Consider the following 24,126-nt stretch of genomic DNA (forward strand, 5'->3'; position numbering starts at 1 on the left):
AGGATGTTCACAAGAATGATCCCTGGAATAAAGAACTTGTTGTATGAGGAACTGTTGAGGACTCTGGGCCTGTACTCGTTGGAGTTTAGAAGGATGAGGGGGGATCTTATTGAAACTTTCAGGATACTGCGAGGCCTGGATAGAGTGGACGTGGAGAGAATGTTTCCACTTGTAGAAGAAACTAGAACCAATGGTCACCATCTCAGACTATAGAGACAATTCTTTAAAACAGAGATGAGGAGAAATTTCTTCAGCCAGAGGGTGGTGAATCTGTGGAACTCTTTGCCGCAGAAGGCTGTGGAGGCCAAATTACTGAGTGTCTTTAAGACAGAGATAGATAGGTTCTTGATTAATAAGGTGATCAGGGGTTATGGGGAGAAGGCAGGAAAATGGGGATGGGAAAAAGCCATGATTGAATGGCGATGGGCCAAGTGGCCTAATTCTGCTCCTATGTCTTATGGTAACCCCTGTCGCTCAGCAACCAGCCCCGCAGCCAGTGGGAGGGGGTGCCCCTCGAACATGTCGGGGATCACCGAGTGTGCCAAGGTGAATGAGTCATGTACACTGCCCGGATACCGGGCACAGACGTGCAGGATCCGCATCTGGTGGTCACAAACCACTGGAATGTTCATGGAGTGGTACCCCTTCGTGTTTGTGAACAGCGGCCCGTTATCCGCCAGTGGCCGTAGGGTGACATGCAGCCCATGGATCACCCCCTGGACCTGAGGCATCCCGGTGATGGCAGCGAACCACGCTGCCTGGGCATCCTGCTGAGCGCGGTCCACAGGGTACTGGATGTACCGATCCACCTGGGCATACAGGGCATCCGTGATGGCACAGATGCACCTGTGCTTCAATGACTAGGTGATGCTGGACAGAACGGGCAGCACGGTAGCATTGTGGATAGCACAATTGCTTCACAGCTCCAGGGTCCCAGGTTCGATTCCCCGCTGGGTCACTGTCTGTGCGGAGTCTGCACATCCTCCCCGTGTGTGCGTGGGTTTCCTCCGGGTGCTCCGGTTTCCTCCCACAGTCCAAAGATGTGCAGGTTAGGTGGATTGGGCATGATAAATTGCCCTTAGTGTCCAAAATTGCCCTAGTGTTGGGTGGGGTTACTGGGTTATGGGGATAGGGTGGAGGTGTCGACCTTGGGTGGGGTGCTCTTTCCAAGAGCCGGTACAGACTCGATGGGCCGAATGACCTCCTTCTGCACTGTAAATTCTATAAACCCCACTCGGAGACTGGAATGATCCCGTCGTGTAAAGGTTCAGGGCGACTGTCAACTTGACGGCCACCGGTAGTGGATGTCCTCCCCAACTCCCCTGCTGTGCAAGGTGTTCCATCATGTGGCAGATGTGTCAGACACTCTCTCTGCTCATCCCCAGTCTCCTCCTGCAGGCCCGGTCTGGGAGGTCCTCAAAGGACATGCGGTAGTGGTAGCCTCATCCGACGCCTCCTTGGCACCACCGCCTCCTCCTCGTCCTGCTGGGCGGCCGGCCCTTCAGCCTGAGCGGCTGCCACCTGCCCCTTTGCAGCCCGTGCAGCCCGCTCCTCTGCTGCAGCCCCTGCCTCCTCTCTGAGCCGCCCCACTCACGCTGACACAGGCTGCATGCAGGGCAGCGGCCGTCGCCACGGCGGCCAACATCGCAGGTTGATGACTAAATGCCATTATTTTCTGCAGGGGGTGAAAGACAAACATGTAATCATGGCGCATACACTCGTGCCCAACGAGGTACCACGGGATACATGGTGGCCCTGGTTGTCACCGCGCGCCCCAGCCATGCATGCCCCCCACTCCTGCACCCCGGCTCCGTTGGTGTCCCCAGTCCTGGTGCCCGTCCCTGCCGCCAGGGGCACCGTCTGATGGCACTGCCATCACTGGGGGCTGCCGTCGGCATGGCCCTGGGTGGTTCCCCCGATGGGTGGTGCCGGTTGGGTGGGGTGGTCAGGGGGCACCCGCCCATACGGCTGTTTTCACTCCGTGTACCCAGGGGCCGTGGTGGGTGGCCGGCAAGATGGCCACCGTAATGGCATTCCATGCCTGGGCACCGCCTCTGCCCTGTTGGGGGCTCCCCGGCTGCTCGGCCTTTCTCCCCCACTGCCCTACCGCAGGAAGCACGGCTGGTGTCCGATCCGGAATCCCGCAGTCCCCCCATGCCACCTCCTATCTCCTTTCTCAGCCGCCTCAGCCAGCACGCCAGCTTCACGATTTTCTATACCACATTAGAAACACGGCATCGGGAATTCGGCCCATCCGAGGCGCTGAATCGCTGAGGCCCTGGAGAATCGGTCGTCAGGACCGATAATGAGATGCGTACTGTACTTCCAGGCCAAGATTTCCTCATTTGTGGGAGGCCGTAGAATGCCAATTCGGCGTGAAACCGGCGTCAGGCTCGATTTCGGCGTCAGAGCTGATTCTCCAGCCAATCGCGTTTCGTGATTTCGCCGTCATCTCACGGAGAATCCAGTCCCATGTGTAATCCATGTGAGATTCCAGGAGAACAATTTGAGATTCAATGGGTAAATTGGGCGAGATTCCATGACTAATTCGGATTAGACAACGATCAGAATTTGGTTGCTATGCACTCTTGGATGAAGCATGATCATTTAAGTGAATGCAAAGATGGGGGGTCTAAGGTCTCCATGACTCCTTAATGAGAAGAGGGGAAGTTTATTAAAAAAACAAATCACAAGGAAAGGCTGACTGGAAGAAGCAAAGTTACAATCAAATATTTATTGGCCTGGGTCCCTTATGACTGGCTGAGATATGCTGATAATCTCCTACCTTCAACTCATTCAGTGACTCACAGTCTAACTATGTGACGATAAGGAGTGTTAGCCATTGCTGACATTATTTTAATTTACATCGTCAAAAACCCATCAGGTTCCAATTACTGTCAATCTCTGATATAAGACTGGACCTCATCTGTCAAGAAATAGTTTGGCTCAGAATTCAATTGGATCAAGTGTATTGTGCAAATTTACAATTTTTTGTTGCAGTCTTTTGTCCGATTTTTTAATTCTTTCAAGAGATGATGGTGTCGTTGGCTAGGCCAGCATTTGTTGTCCATCCCTAATTGATCTTCAGAAGGTGGAATACTTCTTGAACGCCTGCAGTCCATGTGGTGTAGGTACACCCGCTGTGCTGTCAGGGAGGGAGTTCCAGGATCCTGAACCAGTGACAGTGAAGGAACGGTGATATATTTTCAAGTCAGGACGGTGAGTGGTTTGGAGGGGAACCTCCAGGTAGTGGTAGTGATCCCATGACACAATGAGCCGAGTGGCCTCCTGCTGTGCCATAACATCTCTGCAATTTTGTGTCTGCTGTTCATGTCCTTCAAAATGGTAGTGGTCGTGGGTTTGGAAGGTGCTTTCGATAGACCATCAGTGAGTTACTGTAGTACATCTTGTGGATGATACACCTGGATGTTATTGTGCGCCGGTGGTGAAGGGAGTGGATGCTGAAGCTGGTGGAATGGGTGCCAATCAAGTGGGCTGTTTTTTCTGGATAGTATTACGATCCCAGACTAGGCCCCAACAGTGGCTCGGTTAATGGACAGAAACCCCAATTTTCTATTTTAATTTTGTAACACTGTGAAGAAATTACTTCGCTCCAGCAGTGATTTCTGGAAGAAATAGGGATTAAAACAAACTTAATTACTGACACAGTATTAAAATATCTTTAACATCACACCAGAAAATAGCTTACAATTACCCCTTAAACAATGCTATTCAATACAGTGAATACTTAACTGCTATCTTTATTCCCACTCAAACAACAAGACAAAAACCATATCAGCTCTCAATCCACTATTAAATACCACTGATACTCAGGAATTCTTGCTTTACAGAGATGTTCTTTGAGAAAGAAAAATATTTTGACAATGCTTTAAAGAAAAGATCTAACTCCTGTCAGACCCATGCAGAAACTTTGGGTGTATTTCTTCAGAAGCTTGTAAAGGATGTTTCAGCTTCACTTGTTCTCAGACAAGTCTGCACTGCTTTAAAGACTATTAATCTCTTTTAACTGAACTGTAGTGAGGGCAAAACTGCTTCACTTCTGGTCACAGCTTCATTCAGTTGACAACTGAACTGCATTCTGCAAAATGCCTGATGCCTTAACTCCACCTAGCAACGGCATCATCTTACCAAGCTGAAATCTAATTAACTCCAAAGGGAATCCCCTTAATCAAAATAGCATTCCATTAGCCCAAGCTTTTAATGATGGTTTAATTGAACCCCTGGCTCCCAAAAGCTTAGGTGTCTTTCAAACTATAATTTCTTTAAAAACATGACTACAGCAGTCACACACACACTTTTAGCCCTTACTGCCCAAATACATATAGTACAATATATGTGAAATTCATAATTCATCACAATAGTGTCAAGTTTCTTGAGAGTAGCAGGAACTGCATTCATCCAGGCAAGGGGGCCGGTATTCCATCACACTGCTGACTTGTGCCTTCTGGATGGTGAACTTGCTTTGGGGATTCAGGAGGTGAGAATTCCCAGCCTCTGACCTGCTCTTTTAGCCACAGTATTTATATGGCTAGTCCAGTTCAGTCTCTGGTCAATGGTAACCCCCAGGGTGTCTAATTCAAAATGAATACATCAAACACAGATGTGTACTTTTTACAATACTGACCTTTCGTGATCTAATCAATGCTGAATATTACAGAGTTGGTCACCTGGAGAAAGACTTACTTGGCTTGAAATAGCTCATGGATAAGAACCTTATACATTGCTAGTGAATGGTAAAGGGTTTATTCCATTGGAATTCTATGCAATGAACATCCATGGAGTGATGACCACAATCAACCGCCATTCTGATCCTTTTCACTTACCCAGGTTGGGGGCTGCATATTTCTTGCCTGTTGTTCCCATCAAGGCCTAGGTTAGAAATGTGCAGTATGGTGGTGGTGTGTGTGTGTGGGGGGGGGGGGGATTACAAAGGATGTCCAACTGCCCACTTCTTTGACATTAGCTCCGGTAAAGCAGTAGGTTTAAAGGTCCCCTTGTTTCAATTCCCTTTGAGGAGCCAGGGAGAAAGTAAGTGTATTAAGTAAGTGGGTAGGATTAGGCGAGGGAGGATAGGATGGGTTGAGAGGGGTAGTTTACAATTACCCTACAAACAATACTAATCAATACAGTGAATATAGTAATGCTTAACTGCTATCTTTATTCCCACTCAAACAGCTGTTAAATACAGGACTACCTGCTTTGCACAGATGTTCTTTGAGAAAGAAAGATCCTTTGTCACTGCTTTAAAGAAAAGATCTGGGGAGGGATTCTCCGACCCCACGCCGGGTCGGAGAATCGCCGGGAGCTGGCGTGAATCCCGCCCCCGCCGTGTCCCGAAGTCTCCGCCACCAGAGATTCAGCGGGGGCGGGAATCGCGCCGCGCCGGTCGGCGGGGGCAGGAATCGCACCGGTCGGCAGGCCCACCCCCGCCGATTCTCCGGCCCGCAATGGGCCGAAGTCCCGCTGCTGGAATGCCTGTCCCGCCAGCATGGATTAAACCACATTTTGAATGGCAGGACAAGGCGGCGCAGGCAGACTCTGGGGTCCTGGGGGGGGGGGCGCGGGGCGATCTGGCCCCAGGCCGATCTGGCCCCCAATGTGGCCTGGTCCGCGATCGGGGCCCACCGATTTGCAGGCGGGCCTGTGCCGTGGGGCACTCTTTTTCTTCCGCCTTCACCATGGTCTTCACTATGGCAGAGGCGGAAGAGACCCCCTCCCCTGCACATGCGCGGGGATGACGTCAGCAGCCGCTGGCGCTCCCGCGCATGCATCGCCCGGCGAAGACCTTTCGGCCCCGGCTGGCGTGGCGCCAAAGGCCTTTCCCATCAGCCGGCGGAGCGCAAACCACTCCGGCGCGGGCCTAGCCCCTTAAGGTGCGGAGACGTCCGCACCTTTGGGGCGGCCCGGCGCTGGAGTGGTTCCCGCCACTCCATTACGCCGGAACCCCCCGCCCTGCTGGGTAGGGGAGAGTCCCGCCCCTGAATCTTGTCAGAACCATGCAGAAACTCTGGCTGTATTTCTTCAGAAGCTGCTTCAGCTCGTTTCAGCTCACCTTCTAATTACACTCTTCTGAACTGCTGGGAAAGAAGCTGCTAATCCAGCTACACACAGATCGTTTAACTGAATTGAGATGCAAAGAACAATACAGCACAGGAACCTTGGCCCACCAAGCCTGTACCAGTCATGATACCAACCTTTGCCAAAACCGTCAGCACTTCCTTGTGCCGTATCCTCTGTACCCATCCTATCCATGTGTTTGTCAAGATGCCTTTTGAACGCCGTGAATGGACACCGGCCGTGCTGGTTTCGGCGGGGGAGGGAGGTAGGGGGAGGTAGCGGGAGGGGGAGGGCCGAGCAGCTGGGGTTCCTCCTACGGGACTGGGGCGGTACCCAGGCACCGGCTGCCATCTTGCTAAACACCCACTGACCACCCACCCCGGCCTCTGGTTCTACACAGTGGCACCAACCGTATGGGTGCGCCCAACACCACATCCCACCACCCCGCCAATCCACGCACCCCCCGATCCCAAACCTCCCGTCCAACCAGTAGCCACCCACTGGGGGACCACCCAAGGCCACTACCAAGGCAGCCCCCAGTGAGGGAAGTGCCAGCCAATGGTACCCCTGGCAGCAGGGATGGGCACCAGGACCGGGGGCACCAACGGGGCTGGATACCGATGGGACAGGGGTGCGTAGTTGGGTGGTGGGAACATGCGTGGGTGGGGCCCGCAGTGCCAACCGGGGCCACTGTGTAGCCCATGGTACCTGGATGGGCACGGGAGTATGCACCATGCTAACATGTTCGCCTTTCAGACCCTGCAGACAATGGCATTCGGACATCAACCTGCGATGCGGGCCGCTGTGGTGATGGCAGCAGCCCTGTGAGATGCGCTGCAGTTGCATGAGCGGGGGCCGCTCAGAGAGGAGGGGAAGCTGCAGCAGAGGACCGGGCTGCAGAGGGGCAGGTGGCAGCCGCACTAGAGGGCCGTCCGTCCAACAGGCCGAGGAGAAGGAGGTGCCATGGAGGCGCTGTATGAGGCCCCGAGTGTACTGGAACCGCATATCCTTCAAGGGCCTGCCAGGCCTTGCATGCAGACGAAGATTGCGGATGAGCAGAGGGACTGTGTGACATGTCTGCCAGATGATGGCACACCTGGCACCGCGGGGGAATGGGGGAGGACACCCGCTCCCCGTCACCGTCAAAGTGACGGTCACGCTCAACTTTTATGTGATGGGGTCCTTCCAGTCGCCGAGTGGGGACCTGTCCAGGATCTCCTGCATCGTGGTGGCCTGCTGCATCCTCCACAATATCGCCCAGCAGAGGTGCTGGAGGAGGAGGATGAGGAGGAAGGGCAGGCTTTGTCCAACGAGGAGGATGAGGAGGAGGGGAACAATGAGCAGGACATGGGGCGAAGGCTGGCATGGGAGGCTGCAAGATACCATCATCAGGACCAGCGCGCACAGGGCACCCACATCGCGACACGGTTTGCTGAATAGCAGGAGAGGGGGGTTTCTGGCCAGGGGCACGGACACGTCATCCCAGACCCACACCCACTTACCTCCCACACCACCAAACCGCCCGCATGCACACCCCCTCCATGACACATAGCGGTGGTGCGATAACGGGGGGTCACGACGAGTGCGATTTCACTCTGGGTGCCACGCATGGCGAGCACTACCCCCTGCTCCTGCACACGGATGGACTCCTCCACCTGCCCCTGCAGGTGCTGGACACCGGCCGTCATCCCCTCCCGTGGTCCCTGGGTCTCTGGCTGCATCTGCACTGTGGCTGGGACTGGATGTTCCAGAAGCCCGGGACCCGTCTGGATGGCAGCTAGTTCCTGGGACTGGCCTGCCCTCCGACCATCCGGCCCCTCGGCTGCTCCTTTCTCCACCTGCTGTACCGGACCGACTGTGTGGTGCGCACCAGTTAGTGTCCCAGGAGCCTCTTCACTAATGTGCCCAACCGAGGTGATAGTCTCTGGGATGGTGGAGGGTGTTGGAGACAGCTGTGACGGAAAGTCCGTGTCATCCTCTGACCGAGCTCCGGGGTGTCCCGAGTCTCGGGTGGAGGGCTGGTGTTCGGGCTGCTTTCCCCATCAGTACTTGGCCGCCTGGGAGGGCACCGGCTCTGGCACGGGCTGGGGGTGGAGGGCAAACACAGATAATGACAGAATTAGACATTCCGACGCATGCAGCCAGGAGTTCGGTAGATGATGGCATCAGTGGCCAGGGAACCCGGCCATTGCGGCTGGCATGGGTGCTGGCATGTGGGGCAGGGTGGGGATTCGGCCGTCCCTTGGTGGGGAGGGGCCGGGTTGCGGATGTGTGGGGGGCCGGGATTAGTGTCAGGGTCGCAGCGCTGCCTTCTCACCCTGGCCGCCCTGAGGAGGTTGTGCAGTTTCTTCCTGCACTGGACGCCAGTCCGGACGATGTTGCCGCAGCGCTGACCGCGTCTGCCACCTGCGCCCAGGCCCGGCAAACGGCGGCGCCTGGCGGCCTTCCTCCCGGGCCGGTGTACTCTCCTCCACGGCGTCCAGGAAGGTCTCCCGCTCAGCGTCCCTGAACCGTGGCGCTGCTCTCCTTCCAGCCATCTTCCTGGCTGCGACGATGTGTGCGTGGGGTGATGGATCGTTTAAGTGCAGCTGCGACGTGTGGGCCTCATTTGCGCCAATCATATCTCCGGCGTATCCGTCGCCATTTTGCTTGGAACCGGTTGCATCCCACGTGGCGATGGTGCTCGGGCATTCAGAGTTGCTGAATCAGTGCAGCTATTGTGCCATTTGTGCTGTCGTAAAACACCACTGTTCCCATGCCTGTGTCAGCACTCAGTCTGAAAAGCGGAGAAACCAGCTCAATATATCTGAAATTCCAACATTCATCACAATGGGGACAGTGCAGAGGAAGCTTTACTCTGTATCTCAACCCATGTTGTCCTTATCCTGGGAGTGTTTGATGGGGACAGTGTAGATGGGCGGCACGGTAGCACAGTGGTTAGCACTGTTGCTTCACAGCTCCAGGGCCCCAGGTTCAATTCCCGGCTTGGGTCTTGTGCAGAGTCTGCAAGTTCTCCCCGTGTCTGCGTGGGTTTCCTCCGGGTGCTCCGGTTTCCTCCCACAAGTCCCGAAAGACGTCCTATTAGTTAATTTGGACATTCTGAATTCTCCCTGTGTACCCGAACAGGCGCTGGAATGTGGCGACTAGGGGCTTTTCACAGTAAGTTAATGTAAGCCTACTTGTGACAATAGAGATTATTAAAAAATTAAAGAGGGAGCTTGACTCTGAATCTAAGCCGTGCTGTACCTATCCTGGGAGTGTTTGATGGGGACAGTGTAGAGGGAGCTTTACTCTGTATCTAACCCCATGCTGTACCTGTCTTGGGTGTATTTAATAATAATAATCACTTATTGTCACAAGTAGGCTTCAATGAAGTTACTGTGAAAAGCCCCTAGTCGCCACATTCCGGCACCTGTTCGGGGCGGCCGATACAGGAATTGAACCCGCGCTGCTGCCTTGTTCTGCATTACAAGCCAGCTGTTTAGCCCACTGTGCTAGTGTCGAGGGAGCTTCACTCTGTATCTAAAACCATGTTGTACGTGTCCTGTGAGTGTGTGATAGGGACAGTGTAGACGGATATTTACTCTGTATATAACTCCGTGCTTTACCTGTCTTGAGCGTACTTGATGGAGACAGTGTAGAGGGAGCTTTATTCCGTATCTAAAACCGTGTTGTACGTGTCCTGGGTGTGTTTGATGGGGACAGTGTAGAGGGAGCTTTACTCTGTATCTAACCCCGTACTGTACCTATCCTGTGAGTGTTTGATGGGGACAGTGTAGGGGGAGCTTTACTCTTTATCCAATCCCGTGCTTTACCTGCCCTGTGAGTGTTTGATTGGATTGGATTTGTTAACTTTCATGTGTACCGAGGTACAGTTAACAGTATTTTTCTCACTCCTGGAACGGGGTCGCGAGGAGGGGGCCTTGGCCCTCCCGGGTTTTATTAATTATTACTGGGCGGCCAACATATCGATGGTCAGGAAGTGGGTAGTGGGGAAGGGGTCGGTTTGGGAGCGAGTAGATGAGGCATCCTGTAAGGGTACGAGTTTGGAGCCTTTATTAACGTCGCCCCTGCAGTTCTCGCTAACGCGGTACTCCACAAGTCCAGTGGTAGTGGCAGCCCTGTGGGTGTGGGGTCAATGGAGGCAGCACATGGGATTGGAGGGGGCGTCAGTGTGGTCACTGATCTGTGACGATCACCGTTTCGTTCCGGGGGGGGGGGCTGGATGGCAGCTTTCGGAGGTGGCAGCGGACAGGGATTGAGAGATTTGGGGATCTCTTCATTCAGGAGGGTTTCCCGAGCCTGGAGGCTTTAGAGGAGCAGTTTGAGTTGCAGGGTGGGAACGGGTTTCGGTACCTACAGGTACGGGATTTTGTCCTGATGCAGGTTCCAAGCTTTCCACGCCTCCCCCTGAGGGGACTACAGGATAAGGTGATGTCAAAAACGGGGGTTGGGGAGGGGAGGGTCTCGGGGGTATATAAGGAACTGATGGAGTGGGAAAGGGTCCCAATCGGGGAGATGAAGAGGAAGTGGGAGGAAGAGTTGGGAGGGGAGTTGGAAATCGGACTATGAGAAAAGGCCTTGAGGAGAGTCAATTCATTCTCGTTGTGTGCCAGGCTCAGCCTGATCCAGTTCAAGGTGGTCCACAGGGCTCATGTGACTGTGGCCCGGATGAGCAGGTTTTTTGAGGAAGTGGAGGATAGGTGCGGACGCTCTGGGGGAAGCCCGGTGAATCATGTACATATGTTCTGGGTGTGTCCGGAGTTGAGGGGATTCTGGCAGGGATTTGCGTTATGTCAGAGGTCCTGGAAGGGAGGGTGACTCCGAGTCCAGAATTGGCAATATTTGGGGAATCGGAAGATCCGGGGGCCAAGCGGGGGAGGGAGGCTGATGTTCTGGTCTTCTCCTCCCTGGTGATGGGTTTTGTTGGGATGGAGGGACTCGGAGCCTCCAAAGTCAGGAGTGTGGGTCAGTGACATGGCCAGGGTTTCTCAGGCTGTTTAAGAAATGTTAAAGTATTAAAACTGTGAAAATTACAAATGCTTCAATAAAATATTTTCTAAAAAAAAGTATTTTTCTGCGAACAGCTCGAACAAATCATTTAGTACATGAAAAGAAACGAAAATACATAATAGGGCAACACAAGGTACACAATGTAACTACATAGACACCGGCATCGGGTGAAGCATACAGGGTGTAGTGTTAATGAGGTCAGTCCATAAGAGGGTTGTTTAGGAGTCTGGTAACAGCTGGTAAGAAGCTGTTTTTGAGTCTGTTCGTGTGTGTTTTCAGACTTTTGTATCTCCTGCCCGATGGAAGAAGTTGGAAGAGTGAGTAAGCCGGGTGGGAGGGGTCTTTGATTATGCTGCCCACTTTCCCCAGGCAGCGGGAAGATGGACTGGGCTGTGTTCATGACTCTCTGAAGTTTCTTACAGTCTTGGGCCAAGCAGTTGCCATACCAGGGCTGTGATGCAGACAGATAGGATGCTTTCTATGGTGCATCTGTAAAAGTTGGTAAGAGTTAGTGTGGACATGCCGAATTTCCTTAGTTTCCTGAGGAAGTATAGCCGCTGTTGTGCTTTGGTTGGTTGAAAAGAAAAGCAGGGCAGCACAGTTGCTAGCACAGTTGCTTCACAACTCCAGGGTCCCAGGTTCAATTCCCGGCTTGGGGCATTGTCTGTGTGGAGTCTGCACTTTCTCCCCGTGTCTGCGTGGGTTTCCTCCGGGTGCTCTGGTTTCCTCCCACAATCCAAAGATGTGCGGGTTAAGTGGATTGCTCATGATAAATTGCCCTTAATGTCCAAAAAAGTTAATTGGGGTCAATGTGTTAAGGGGATGGGGTGGAGGAGGGGTGTGCTTGAGTGGGGTGCTCTTTCCAAGGGCCGGTGTGGACTCGATGGGCCGAATGGCCTCCTTCTGCACTGTAGATTCTATCTATCTATGATAATAATGAATCTAAGCCCTCGGATACAATGTAAACCGGACGGAATAAACTGTTCTTCACCACCACACTCAGGCACAAGCACCATAACACTTAGTGCTTGAACCATTATAATCTGTCAGAGATATTTTGTGATTCTTCTAAGCAGCTGAATTTTTAGATTTTTTAAATCAGTCATGCTGATTAAATTGGCTTTGGCAACAGTGTCTAACTTCAATCGGACCATTGTACCGTTGACTTCAAGTGGTGTCAACTATTTGTCTTCATCAACCTCATTTATTTTAAATTGAGTATCAGTTTGCATTATTTTAAGTGCTGGAGAATTTTTTGATGTCTCCAAAACATTATTCTTCTGTGTTATTACTCCAACAAACAATGATGTTTCATCACTGGGGACTGTGTCTTTCACTGTGCTGACTGGTCTTGGGTTGAGCTGAAAGTAACAATTCTGAGCAAGCCTGGAGCCGCAGGAACGTTCCCGCCTTTTTTCAGTTTCCCGCCTTTTTGGAAAAAGGGCAGCAACCAAAGTGCTTTCCTCCAAGAAGATGCCACCAATACTGAGAAACATTTCAGAATGCTGTGCTGCTAGCTCGTGAGCCTGACAAACCTTAACTGTTTGTTCCAAAGACAGCTCCGATTCCCTCAGCTACTGTTCCCTCAGCTTATTTTCATTCACACCAAACACAATCTGGTCCCGAATCATGGAAGATTCCATCGCAGAAAATTACACGTTTTAGCTTTTAACTTTAAATTAGTGATGAACTGATCTCAGGGGCGAAATTCTCCGTAATCGGCGCGATGTCCGCCGACCGGCGCCAAAAACGGTGCAAGTCAGTCCAGCATCCCGCCGCCCCAAAGGTGCGGAATCCTCCGCATCTTGAGCGGCCGAGCCCTAACCTTGAGGGGCTGGGCCCACGCCGGACTGATTTCCGCCCCGCCAGCTGGCGGGAAAGGCCTTTGGTGCCCTGCCAGCTGGCGCGGAAATGACATTGCCGGGCGGCGCATGCACGGGAGCGTCAGCGGCCACTCACGGCATCCCCGCACATGCGAAGTGGAGGGGATCTCTTCTGCCTCCACCATGGTGGAGACCGTGGCGAAGGCGGAAGGAAAAGAGGGCCCCCACGGCACAGGCCCGCCCGCGGATCGGTGGGCCCCGATCGCGGGCCAGGCCACCGTGGGGGCACCCTCCGGGGCCAGATCGCCCCACGCCCCCCCCAGGACCCCTGAACCCACCCGCGCCGCCTTGTCCCGGCGGTAAGAGAGGTGGTTCAATCCATGCCGGCGGGACAGGCATTCTAGCAGCGGTACTTAAATCGCCGGGGGTGGCCCGCCAACCGGCACGGCGCGATTCCCGCCCCCACCGAATCTCCGGTGCCGGAGAATTCGGCAACCGGCGGGGACGGGATTCACGCCAGCCCCTGGCGATTCTCCGACCCGGCGGGGGGTCGGAGAATCCCGCCCCCGGACTCTCCTGTCTTCTGTAAATGTGATCCAACCACATAGCGTTCATACATTTCATTCTTTCTGGGGCTGCAATGGGCATCAAATCTTCAAAGTACTCCATTAAAATTTTTTACTACCTTCACCGTTTGTAAATTTAAACGTATTAAACACAGCAATTCCTTCGGGGCCTGCTTGTTAGGAACATCGTTACCTTCCGTGAATCTGATTGATCTTCTAAATTCACTGCAGTAACAAACAGATTAAATTGTCCCTTAAACACTTGCCAGTTACTGTCCACATTGCCTTGAAAGCTGAGACTTTTTGGTGGCTTCAACGACTCCATGTTGTTAATTCGGCAGTGTGGAAAATCTTCAAATCTCTGTACCTAGCCTGGGAGTGTTTGATTGGGACAGTGTAGAGTGAGCTTTACTCTGTATCTAACCCCATGCTGTACCCGTCCTGGGAGTGTTTGATGGGGACAGTGTGAGGGAGCTTTACTCTGTATCTAACCCCGTGCTGTACCTGTCCTGGGTGTGTTTGATGGGGACAGTGTAGAGGGAGATTTACTCTGTATCTAACCCCATGCTGTACCTATCCTGGGAGTGTTTGATGGGGACAGTGTAAAGGGAGCTTTATTCTGTATCTAACCCTGTGCTGTACCTGTCCTGGAAGTGTTTGATGGGGACAGTGTGAGGGAGCTTTACTCTGTTTCTAAGCCCGTGCTGTACCTGTCCTGGGAGTGTTTGATGGGGACAGTATAGAGTGAACTTTACTCTGTATCTAACCCCATGCTGTACCTGTCCTGGGAGTGTTTGATGGGGACAGTATAGAGTGAACTTTACTCTGTATCTAACCCTGTTCTGTAACTTTCCACAGGATTTTTAGTTGAATGATTCCAATCGCCTCTTCATTTCTGGAGTAATTGACTCGGGCTGTTGTTAATTTTGGGGGATTCAGTGATAATTCTGAATCCATTTCTGTCAGCTGCAAGCTGCAAAGTGCTCCAACTGGGGAAATAGTAACCTGTGGTTGATTGGTTTGTCGAGAACTCCCCGAGGCTGTGATTGTGCAGTAGAAAAGAATTGCATTCTTTGCTGTTTTCCAGTCTCTCTCCTGTGAACACCATTGTTTAGCTGCGCCTCCTGTCTGCCCTATTGTTATTAATATTGTCATGATATGCAAACATGCAACCAATGAACACTCAGAATAAGACACAACCAATGGGCAGTCAGGACACTCAGAGGACCACTGGTAATCTTAGTGCCAACTGGCGATCATTCAAGCAGAAATTTCAACGATACGAAGAGGCATCCGACCTCAATGGCGCGACCGATGCGCGGAAGATCGCTCTTCTACTCACCACTGCGGGTGACCATGCGCTAGAGATCTTCAACTCATTTCACTTTTCCGAAGGGCAGGACAAAACAAAGTACCAAACCATGCTGGCCAAATTCGACAGCCACTGCGAGGTGGACACCAACAAAATCTTTGAGCGCTACATCTTCAAGCAGAGGATGTAAGGTAAAGGCGAATCCTTCACCTCCTATCTAACTAACCTTACACTGCTAGCGCGATCCTGCAACTTCGGTGATATCACTGACTCCATGATCAGAGACCAAATCGTTTTTGGAGTCCACTCTGATCCTCTGCGAGAGCAATTGTTGAAAATCAAGCACGTGACCCTGCCAGTCGCGATTGAAACGTGTACTGTGCATGAGCACTCTAAAAATCGCTATTCACAGTACAAAATGGCAGAAAGTGTTCAGGCCATCTCCCGGATGCAGTGCCTCTACATTGACGAAAGCAGACATTTCGCGGGCTCTTCCCGGGGCCCGACGCATGCGCAATATGATCGGGAACACGAAACAGCCGAAAACCGCACTGTGCAGGTGCAGACGTCTGAGAACCGCACCGCGCATGCGCAACGACGCACTGAGCATCATGACGCCGACGTCATGACGTGTGTGAACTGTGGCACCACCCATTTTTTTAAAAACTGCCCTGAAAGAGGCAAACGCTGTTTAAACTGTGGGAAACCAAACCACTATGCAGCCCTGTGCCGAGCTGCACCACCAGTCAGGAGCCAGTGCTCCCAATTCCGACAGCGACGCATCAGAAGTGTGTAACACCGAATGCATGACTCTGTTCCAGGCAGTGCGACGGATCCAGATGATGAATACCTGGACAACACTTACCGAGCGGGCATTATTACAAAGTGCGAATACGCCACACCGGACACATCGCAAATCCAATCAATCCTGGCCGTGGATTCCGAGGACGAATGACATGCAGTGTTGAAGGTCAACCACTGCCCCATCCAGTTCAAACTGGACACAGGTGCTTCCGCCAACCTGATTTCGCAGGTGAATTTCAAGAGAATCAAGAAGCCCCCCACAATCCTTCCAGCTGCCTGCAAACTCCTGGACTATAATGGAAACACTATCAAGGCACTGGGGTCCTGCCATCTGCAGGTGTCCAGCCGACACACACAAGCAAGCTTACGCTTTGAGATTGGTTAAACCAGACAGGGCGTCCCTGCTAGCTGCGCACGCCTGCAAGCAACTGAACATCATTCAAAAGGTGACCACGACGCCGTCCCATTTGGATCCTCAGGCCAGCATCGACGACATCCTAACCCAGTACCCAGATGTATTTAGGGATGGGCATGCAAGATTCTACTGCGGCCTGATGCCAAGCCAGTGGTCCATGCACCATGACGAGTCTCTGCTCCACTTAGATAGCGCCTGAGGGCAGAGCTCACACGTCTACAACAAAAAGGCATCATCTCCAACATCACTGAACCAACCGACTGGGTCAGCTCGATGGTGTGCATAAAGAAGCCTTCGGGGAACCTACGCATCTGCATTGACCCCAAGGATAGAAACAAACATTATGCGGGAACATTACCCCATCCCGAAGAGGGAAGAAATCACGAGCGAGATGGCACACGTGCGCTTCTTCCCAAAATTGGACTCATCCCAAGGATTTTGGCAAATCCAACTTGAAGAATCCAGCAGAAGGCTCTGCACCTTCAACACGCCTTTTGGCAGGTTCTGCTACAACCGAATGCCATTTGGCATCATCTCGGCATCAGAGATATTCCATCGCATCATGGAACAGATGATGGAGGGAATAGAAGGGGTTCGTGACGATATCATAATCTGGTCCACAGCCCCAGAGGAACATGTGTCGCGACTCAAGAAAATATTCCGACGCATTCATGAACATGGCCTCAAGCTAAACAGGTCCAAGTGCTGTTTTGGGACATCCACGCTGAAGTTCCTGGGCGATCAGATTTCACAACACGGTGTGCGCCCGGACAGAGACAAAACTAAAGCCATCGAGGCAATGAAAGACCCCGAGGACAAGAAGGCAGTACTGCGCTTCCTGGGAATGGTCAATTTCCTTGGCAAGTTCATCCCGAATTTGGCCACACACACTACGGTCCTACGCAACCTGGTGAAAAAATCAACTGCCTTTGAGTGGAAGGCGGAGCACCGAATAGAGTGGCTGGAGCTGAAAGCCAAGCTCACCACTGCACCCGTCCTTGCATTCTTTGACCCAGACCGAGAGACCAAGATGTCCACAGATGCGAGTCAGGATGGCATTGGGGCGGTGTTGCTTCAAAGAGACGACACGTCATCCTGGGTACCAGTAGCATAAGCGTCACGGGCAATGACACCCACTGAGACCAGATATGCGCAGATTGAGAAGGAGTGTTTAGGTCTTCTCACCGGCGTCCTCAAATTTCATGATTATGTCTACGGCTTGCCAACATTTACTGTTGAGACGGATCATAGGCCTCTGGTCCACATCATCCAAAAGGACCTGAACGACATGACGCCTCGTTTGCAGAGAATTCTGCTCAAACTCCGGATGTATGATTTCAATTTGGTGTACACCCCTGGCAAGGAGCTCATCATCGCCGATGCATTGTCCCGCTCCTTTACTCACCCAGTGAACCACTGGAGATTATACAGCACATTGAATTGCAGGTATGTAGCGCACAAAGACTCCGAGAGACGAATAGAGTGAAGTTGATGAGGCTTTATTAAGCGTGACTGTTCCCCTGCAGTTCAGTAGTAGACTGCCTGCGGGGGAGGACTCCTGGTAAGGCGGAGCTAGAGGTCAACGTCCAACCAGGACCCGGGATCTGTCAGCCAATGACATCACGGCTTCACAGTCCCACATGACCCCTAATGCATACTACCACATTCACCCCTTGTTAAAAATGAACCCAACGGGGTGATGCTTCGCATGGTGGTAAGGGTTTACAAGGCTGGTCCTGGGAGGAAAACTTTCGCATGTTATTACAGTATGTACAAGGTTTTTTTTTGTTTCGAACTATTTACAGTAATCGTCAGGAAAAAAAAGACAAAATGTTCTCGTTAAAAGTCCACATATTGCAGTGTTAGATCGACGCCACGAGTCGGTCGGGCGGTCTGGTCGTCCGTGTCGATCGCCTCGGCACCGGTGGTGGTGGTGGTGCTTGTTCCGGTGCTGTCGTCTCCAGGAGCCTTACGGTTTCAGCTTGGGCTTCACTCCTGGTCGGGCCTGGGAGGAGGACTGATCCTCCTGGGAAGGGGGCGGTCGCGGGGTGCGGCGGTGGCAGGAAGGGGGTGATTGGTGTCGGGGGGGGGGGTGTTGCCGGCGGGCGCCAGATCTCGCAGGGAGACCGTGTCCTGTCGGCCGTCGGGGTACTCCACGTAAGCGTACTGCAGGTTCGCGTGAAGGAGGTGAACCCTTTCGACCAACGGGACCGACTTGTGCGCCCGCACATGTTTTCGGAGCAAGATGGGTCCTGGGGCCGCCAGCCAGGTCGGCAGCGACGTTCCAGAGGAGGACTTCCTGGGGAAGACAAGGAGGCGCTCATGAGGCGTTTGGTTAGTGCTAGTACAGAGTAGTAACCGGATGGAGTGGAGGGCGTCCGGGAGGACCTCCTGCCACCGTGAAACTGGGAGGTCCCTGGACCGTAGGGCCAGTAGGACGGTCTTCCAGACCGTGCCGTTCTCCCTCTCTACTTGCCCGTTCCCCCAGGGGTTGTAGCTGGTCGTCCTGCTCGAGGCTATACCGTTGCTGAGCAGGAACTGGCGCAGCTCGTCACTCATGAAGGAGGACCCCCTGTCGCTGTGGACGTATGCGGGGCAACCGAACAGTGTGAATATGGTGTTCAGGGCTTTAATGACTGTGGCCGCGGTCATGTCAGAGCAGGGGATGGCGAATGGGAAGCGGGAGTATTCGTCCACCACATTAAGGAAGTATATGTTGCGGTCGGTGGAGGGGAGGGGTCTTTTGAAATCCAGACTAAGGCGTTCAAAGGGGCGGGAAGCCTTAATCAGGTGCGCACCATCCGGCCTGAAAAAATGCGGTTTGCACTCTGCGCAGATGTGGCAGTTCCTTGTGACTGTACGGACCTCCTCTAAAGAGTATGGGAGGTTGCGGGACTTAATAAAGTGGTAGAACCGAGTGACCCCCGGGTGGCAGAGGTCCTCGTGGAGGGTTTGGTGGCGGTTAATTTGTGCGTTGGCACATGTGCCGCGGGATAGGGCATCGGACGGCTCGTTCAGCTTTCCGGGACGATACAAGATCTCGTAGTTGAAGGTGGAGAGCTCGATCCTCCACCTTAAGATCTTGTCGTTTTTGATTTTGCCCCGCTGTGCATGATCGAACATGAAGGCTACCGACCGTTGGTCCGTGAGGAGAGTGAATCTCCTGCCGGCCAGGTAATGCCTCCAATGTCGCACCGCTTCCACTATGGCTTGGGTTTCCTTTTCCACTGAGGAGTGGCGGATTTCTGAAGCGTGGAGGGTTCGGGAGAAAAAGGCCACGGGTCTGCCCGCTTGGTTAAGGGTGGCCGCTAGAGCTACGTCGGAGGCGTCGCTCTCGACCTGGAAGGGGAGGGACTCGTCGATGGCGCGCATCGTGGCCTTTGCGATATCCGCTTTGATGCGGCTGAAGGCCTGGCAAGCCTCTGTCGACAGAGGGAAGGTCGTGGTCTGTATTAGGGGGCGGGCCTTGTCTGCATACTGGGGGACCCACTGGGCGTAGTATGAAAAGAACCCCAGGCAGCGTTTTAGGGCTTTTGAGCAGTGCGGGAGGGGAAATTCCATGAGGGCGTGCATACGTTCGGGGTCGGGGCCTATTATCCCATTGCGCACTACGTAGCCCAGGATGGCTAGTCGGTTTGTGCTAAAAACGCACTTGTCCTCGTTGTACGTGAGGTTCAAGGCTTTAGCGGTCTGGAGGAATTTTTGGAGGTTGGCGTCGTGGTCCTGCTGATCGTGGCCGCAGATGGTTACATTGTCAAGATACGGGAACGTGGCCCGTAACCCGTGTTGATCAACCATTCGGTCCATCTCTCGTTGGAAGACCGAGACCCCATTTGTGACGCCAAATGGGACCCTTAGGAAATGGTATAATCGCCCGTCTGCCTCGAAGGCTGTGTACTTGCGGTCACTTGGGCGGATGGGGAGCTGGTGGTAGGCGGACTTGAGGTCCACGGTGGAGAAGACTTTATATTGGGCAATCCGATTGACCATGTCGGATATGCGGGGGAGAGGGTACGCGTCTAGTTGTGTATACCTGTTGATGGTCTGACTATAGTCTATGACCATCCTTTGCTTCTCTCCTGTCTTTACTACTACCACCTGTGCTCTCCAGGGACTATTGCTGGCCTGGATTATGCCTTCCTTTAGTAGCCGCTGGACTTCGGACCGAATGAAGGTCCGGTCCTGGGCGTTGTACCATCTGCTCCTAGTGGCGACGGGTTTGCAATCCGGGGTGAGGTTTGCAAACAAGGATGGGGGTTGCACCTTGAGGGTTGCAAGGCCACAGATAGTGAGTGGGGGTATTGGGCCGCCGAATTTGAAGGTTAGGCTCTGTAGATTGCACTGGAAGTCTAATCCCAGTAATGTGGGGGCGCAGAGTTGGGGAAGGACGTAGAGCCTGTAGTTTTTGAACTCCCTCCCTTGCACCGTTAGGGTAACTATGCAGAAGCCTTTGATCTGTACGGAGTGGGATCCTGCAGCTAGGGAAATCTTTTGTGTGCTGGGATGGGTGGTCAAAGAACAGCGTCTTACCGTGTCGGGGTGGATAAAGCTCTCCGTGCTCCCGGAGTCGACTAGGCATGGTATCTCGTGCCCGTTTATCAGCACCGTTGTCGTCGTCGTCTGGAGCGTCCGGGGCCGTGCTTGGTCCAGCGTCATTGAAGCCAGACGTGGTTGTAATGGTTGAGCGTCTTCTTCGAACCCCGTGGAGCCGTCGACACTGGTGTCCGTTGTTGCCGTCCAAGATGGCGTCGGGGGTGAACAAGATGGCTGCCCCCATGCATCGCACATGGCTGGGGGGTCACAAGATGGCGGCGGGGGTGGACAAAATGGCCACCCCCATGCGTCGCACAGGTCTGGGGTGGTCCAAGATGGCGGCGCCCTTCCTCCCCTCGTGGTGGCCGGGACCCAAAATGGCGGCGCCTGCGGGTCGCACATGGGGGGTTGGGGAGCGTTAGGAACGCGCAGGGCTCCCTCTTCTCTGGGGACAGCGGTGGCCGCGACCCAAAGTGGTAGCGCCGGCGGGTCATACATGTCGCGCGGGGGGGGGCGTTGGGGAGCATAAACGGCATGCAGGGCTCCCTGGTCTCCGGGGAGAGCGGTGGTCGGGACCCAGAGTGGTAGCGCCGGCGGGTCATACATGGGGCGCTGGGGGGGTTGGGGAGCGTAAACGGCGTGCAGGGCTCCCTGTTCTCCCGGGACAGCGGCGACCTCGCGGGACCGGCACACAGCCGCGAAATGGCCCTTTTCCCGCAGCTCTTACAGATCGCTGCGCGGGCCGGGTAGCGCTGCCGGGGGTGTTTCGCCTGGCCGCAGAAATAGCAGCGGGCTTCCCCGGTGCGACTTGGCGTTTGAACCGCGCAAGCCAGTGGGGTGTCTGGGGGGGGGTGGGTTGTCGCGACGGGTGCGTACGGAGCCCAATGGGCTGCCGCGCGGTCGGGGCCGTAGGCGCGAGTATTTCGCGCGGCCACGTCTAGGGAGGCTGCTAGGGCCCGTGCCTCTGAGAGTCCTAGCGACTCTTTTTCTAGAAGTCTTTGGCGGATTTGGGAGGAGTTCATACCTGCCACAAAAGCATCGCGCATTAACATGTCCGTGTGTTCATTTGCGTTCACCGGCGGGCAGCTGCAGGCCCGTCCCAAAATTAGTAGCGCGGCGTAGAATTCATCTATCGATTCTCCGGGACTTTGCCGTCTCGTTGCGAGTTGATAGCGAGCGTAGATCTGGTTTACTGGGCGAACATAGAGACTTTTTAGTGCTGCGAACGCCGTCTGGAAATCCTCTGCGTCTTCGATGAGGAATAAAATCTCCGTGCTTAACCTCGAGTGCAGGACCTGTAGTTTTTGGTCTTCTGTGACCCGGCCGGTGGCCGTTCTGAGGTAGGCCTCGAAACAAGTCTGCCAGTGCTTGAAAGATGCTGCTGTGTTCACTGAGTGGGGGCTGATCCTCAGGCATTCCAGGATGATCCTGAGCTCCATAGTCCTTTAGTCACGCTTAATAAATTGTAGCGCCAAAGACTCCGAGAGACGAATAGAGTGAAGTCGATGAGGCTTTATTAAGCGTGACTGTTCCCCCACAGTTCAGTAGTAGACTGCCTGCGGGGGAGGACTCCTGGTACTTATACTCCGCCTTCAGGGCGGAGCTAGAGGTCAACGTCCAACCAGGACCCGGGATCTGTCAGCCAATGACATCACGGCTTCACAGTCCCACATGACCCCTAATGCATACTACCACAAGGTACAACTGTGTGCAAGCACTCTCCCGGCAACAGATGAGAAGATCGTTCTCATCCGAGAAGAGACGGCCAAAGACCCCCTGTTGCAGTGAATCATCCACAACCTCAGCAATGGCTGGCAGAAAGGGCAATGCCCTCAATTCTACAATGTCAAGGACGACCTGACGCTGATCGACGGCATCCTGCTCAAGCTGGACAGGAATTATAGGAAGGACGTGGAGGCTTTGGAGCGGGTGCAGAGGAGATTTACCAGGATGTTGCCTGGTATGGAGGGAAAATCTTATGAGGAAAGGCTGATGGACTTGAGGTTGTTTTTGTTGGAGAGAAGAAGGTTAAGAGGAGACTTAATAGAGGCATACAAAATGATCAGGGGGTTAGATAAGGTGGACAGTGAGAGCCTTCTCCCGCGGATGGAAATGGCTGGCACGAGGGGACATAGCTTTAAACTGAGGGGTAATAGATATAGGACAGAGGTCAGAGGTAGGTTCTTTACGCAAAGAGTGGTGAGGCCGTGGAATGCCCTACCTGCTACAGTAGTGAACTCGCCAACATTGAGGGCATTTAAAAGTTTATTGGTTAAACATATGGATGATAATGGCATAGTGTAGGTTAGATGGCTTTTGTTTCGGTGCAACATCGTGGGCCGAAGGGCCTGTACTGCGCTGTATCGTTCTATGATAGTCATCCCGCTACGTCTCCAGCGCATGGTGCTGCAGCAGATTCATGAGGGACACCTGGACATACAAAAGTGCAGACGCAGGGCCCGACAAACTGTCTACTGGCCCGGCATCAACCAGGACATCATTGACATGGTCCTGAACTGCGAAACCTGACAGAGGTTCCAACCAGCGCAGAGCAAGGAGACGCTCCAACCACATGACCTAGAGACCGTTCCGTGGTCCAAGGTGGCATTGACCTATTCCACGCGAATGGTCGCGACTATATCTTAATCATCGATTACTTTTCGAACTATCGGCATGGCATCCCAAACACCATAATGAGCGACAATGGCCCGTGCTTCCACAGTCCAGAATGGTCCACGTTTGCCAAGAGCTACAATTTCAGGCATGTCACCTCCAGTCCGCACTATCCGCAGTCCAATGGCAAAGTCGAAAGAGGGGTGCACGTCGTTAAGCAGCTCATCCGCAAGGCCTCGGACTCCGCTTCCAACATACACCTTGCACTACTTGCGTACCGGGCGACTCCCTTGTCCACTGGCATGTCGCCAGCTCAACTCCTGATGAACAGGGACCTGTGGACGACGCTTCCAGCCATACACCTGCCCAATATTGATCACCTCCCGGTGCTGCAGCAGATGCTGCAGGGGCTGGTTTAGCACACTGGGCTAAATAGCTGGCTTTTAAAACAGACCAAGGCAGGCCAGCAGCACGGTTCAATTCTCGTACTAGCCTCCCCGAACAGGCGCCGGAATGTGGCGACTAGGGGCTCTTCACAGTAACTTCATTGAAGCCGACTTGTGACAATAAGCGGTTTTCATTTTTTCATTCAGAGTCTGGAGCATCCTTTAGTTAAGACTGCATCAAGTAGCAGCCTGTGTTATCCGAAGCAGCAGCACACAACAAATATTATATTGTGATGATTTCTCAGCTCTCTCCTGTTCCTCATTAACTCATTGTCAGCCAACCAATCATTTTTCCCACCGCAGCCTCACTGTGCTCCTTCTCAGAACCCAAACGCTGCGTCTCCCGATTCCTCCCCAGCAACAATTTGTCTTTACAATGTAGTGGGATTACCAAACTTGGTGTCATTGAACTCAAATCCTGTTTTCTTTATCTTCACTCTTATTCTTGTGAGCTTTCCTGATGATCTACACTGTGAGCCTTGGTCTTTCAACAGTTTGGAAGCAGCTTGTGTCAGGGGAAAGG

The 24,126-nt window shown here is 53.3% G+C and overlaps 1 long non-coding RNA gene across 1 annotated transcript; it reads right to left on the reverse strand.

The window, feature by feature from the left end:
- Positions 1-2,715: 2,715 nt before the first annotated feature.
- On the reverse strand, positions 2,716-24,126 carry LOC140430093 (uncharacterized). Its single transcript, XR_011949327.1, has 2 exons — positions 23,995-24,126; positions 2,716-3,626 (listed from the first exon to the last, which is right to left on the reverse strand). It is a non-coding gene; the product is annotated as an uncharacterized lncRNA (long non-coding RNA).

This window comes from Scyliorhinus torazame, chromosome 1 (assembly GCF_047496885.1).
Source record: "Scyliorhinus torazame isolate Kashiwa2021f chromosome 1, sScyTor2.1, whole genome shotgun sequence".
Classification (NCBI taxonomy): domain Eukaryota; kingdom Metazoa; phylum Chordata; class Chondrichthyes; order Carcharhiniformes; family Scyliorhinidae; genus Scyliorhinus; species Scyliorhinus torazame.